A 2608-nucleotide genomic window follows, 5' to 3' on the forward strand; every position below is an offset into this window, starting at 1 on the left:
AGAGCCAGGCCAGGACTGGCCGAGGAGACAATCCATGCATCGGGGGCACCCGGCTTGGGCAAAGGCACAAAGGAGTGATGGAGCGAGTGTGGGGACTCGGGGGGACCTGAGTATCAGGAAACCCGGGGGAGACGGCCATGCAAATGCAATGCAGGACGCAGGAGACTATGAGCAGCAGGGCAACGAGGTGGGCACCATGGCATTTTGGGTGAAATAGTTGTTTTTTTTTTTTAAACGAAATGCATTGAGGCAACATTGGTTAATAACATGTAAATATCAGGTGTACAGCATTATAATTCAATATCTGGACACCAGCCTATGGTGTGCTCATTGGATGCAATTCTTTGGTTGCGCTCTGCAGGGGACAGATCGAAATAAACCAAGAACACGTGCAGGCACACGGGCCACTGCAATGGACCAGGCAGGAGATGAAATCCCAAGTTGGGGGAATCGAGAGAAGGGCGATCATATGCTAGGGATGGCCCCGGGCACGTGCCACCACCTAGGAAAGGAACAGAACTTGGGAGGGAGGGGTGACGATTGCTTTTTAAGAGAAACAAATGGCACTTTGGGATACAGTAGGGACCGAGGGGGCGGGCGGAGACCCTGGGAAGGAGCCGATAAAGTCTCTTGTGGCCCCGGGGTGGGGGTGGGGTGGGCGGGATGGAAGGGGAGGTATCTGCTGCTTTCACAATTGAGAGCTGGTAAGAGACACAGCCCAGGGTGGGCGGTTCCCTGGGGACAGATGTGTGACAGGCAGAAGAACCGGACAGGCAGAGGGGGGCTGGGCCGGGTAGGAGGACCTGGGAATCCCGAGAGTACCATGGGGTGGGCTCTCACCCGTGTGCCCTCTCCTCCCACCAGCTCGTGAAGGCGTTGAGGCTTGATCTCTGTCGAAGCTGATGCATATGGAAGGAATGGTGCAGGCAGTTTTTTGTATGAGGTTGGGTAGGGTGCGTGTGTGTGTGTGTGTGTGTGTGTGTGTGTGTGTGTGTAAGGAAATAGAAAACAGTACATCTCTATATTCTTTCTAGACATTTGACCAAGATGAGAGAAAGTATAACACTCACGGTTGGGGCAATTTTTAAAACTTAAAAATAACTTTGTTTCTTCCTTTCCCCAGCCATCCCCCTTCCCCCCAAGTTTTTTTTTTTTTTCATATTTCTTGAATAAAAGCCAGGAAATACAAGTAAGGAGGAAGAAAAAAAAATCACCTGTAATTTTATTTGTGAGAAATACATACCGTTAAACCTGGGGGGTAATTTCCTGCCAGACTTTGTTTTTCAGTCGACAGGGCAGTACATTCTCATTTTGCCACACATTTTATATTTTCACTTAACATTCCTTTTCTCTTTCTGCGGGGTGCTGAGGGCCTGGAGGATCTTATTCCTCCACTGGCCTTTGGGGTGGGGTGGGGGTGCCGGGCTTGGCCAGGTCGGTCTCCTCTGCGACTTCCGCTGCCCCCAAACTGCACCATGCACGTGACTCAGTCCAGGCGCTCACAGGCATCCCCGTCGTGTTGCTCCCGCTTGCAGGCCTGGAAGTTGGGGTGCTCTTGAGCAGCTGGATGCGGTAGTGGGCACAGTAGTCTCGTGGCTGGAACAGCAGTCGTGCATCGTTCATGCTCATCTCCGTGAGGAGCGTGGCCACCGTCTCGCACTCCTTGCACCCCAGGGAGGCCCTAGTCTAGTCGGCGGAAAGGTGGGCTCCCCTGAGGTATGGCCCAGGTGGCGGCAGGCTAGGTGCGCCCCCATGGCTGCTGTCGCCACCGATTGCTGTGGCAGCCGGGGTCACCTCGTTCCCATCTGGAAGCAACCCCCCACCTTCCACTTAATATTTCTTACATCCCGTTCTTCGTTGGAGCTACTGTTCTTCCAAAAAGTCCTTTACATTTTTAGTCCCCTGCCTGTCTCCTAGATACGTTTCCAGTGGTTCGAAATGCAACGGGTAAAAAAAACGGGCATTCAGAATAACCCCTGCCTCCCAGCTACTTAGTTCTTTCTGGAGGCAATCAATGGCCTGACCATGTCTAAGTGTTGGTTACATAATATTCCAATGCATGAATGTTCCAAAATTTAAATAACTTCCTATCTTGTGTATTTAGATGCTACTTAGCCTTATTTTGCTATTTTACCAAGGCTGTTATGACTATTTGCTTAACTAAATCTTTGTACACAGTCCTTATCTTCTTAGAGTAAAAATCTGGAAAATGCAGTTCCTGGGTCAGAAGACAGAACCAATTTTTAAAAAGTCTTTTTTTAAAAAAAATGTTTTAAAAAATTGATTTCAGAGAGCGGAAGGGAGAGAGAGACAGACAGAAATATCAGTGGGAGAGAGAAACACGGAACAGGCTTGACTGGGAATTGAATCGGTGACCTCTTGCTGCATGGAGGCGTGCTCAATCCACTGAGCCACACCGGCCAGGCTGGAAAAGCTTTCCGATCCCAGATTTTACCTCCAAGGAAATGGGAGTCAATTGACACTCCCATAGCAAAGCATGAGAGTGTCTCTACTCCCGCCCAGCCCTCGGCTCGTGGTACTAAAACCTGCTTCTTCCAGCTGTGCCAGTGTAGTGGGTGCCACCAACCCACACTGGGAGTTGCTTTCA

General features: G+C 50.4%; 1 non-coding gene across 1 annotated transcript; it reads left to right on the forward strand.

The window, feature by feature from the left end:
* The first annotated feature begins 1711 nt into the window (after positions 1-1711).
* Positions 1712-1788, forward strand: MIR9274 (microRNA mir-9274). Its single transcript, NR_128984.2, is given in 1 exon segment — positions 1712-1788. It is a non-coding gene; the product is annotated as a microRNA mir-9274 (primary transcript).
* The last annotated feature ends 820 nt before the right edge of the window (positions 1789-2608 follow it).

The sequence above is a fragment of the Eptesicus fuscus genome, chromosome 25 (genome assembly GCF_027574615.1).
Source record: "Eptesicus fuscus isolate TK198812 chromosome 25, DD_ASM_mEF_20220401, whole genome shotgun sequence".
Lineage (NCBI taxonomy): Eukaryota > Metazoa > Chordata > Mammalia > Chiroptera > Vespertilionidae > Eptesicus > Eptesicus fuscus.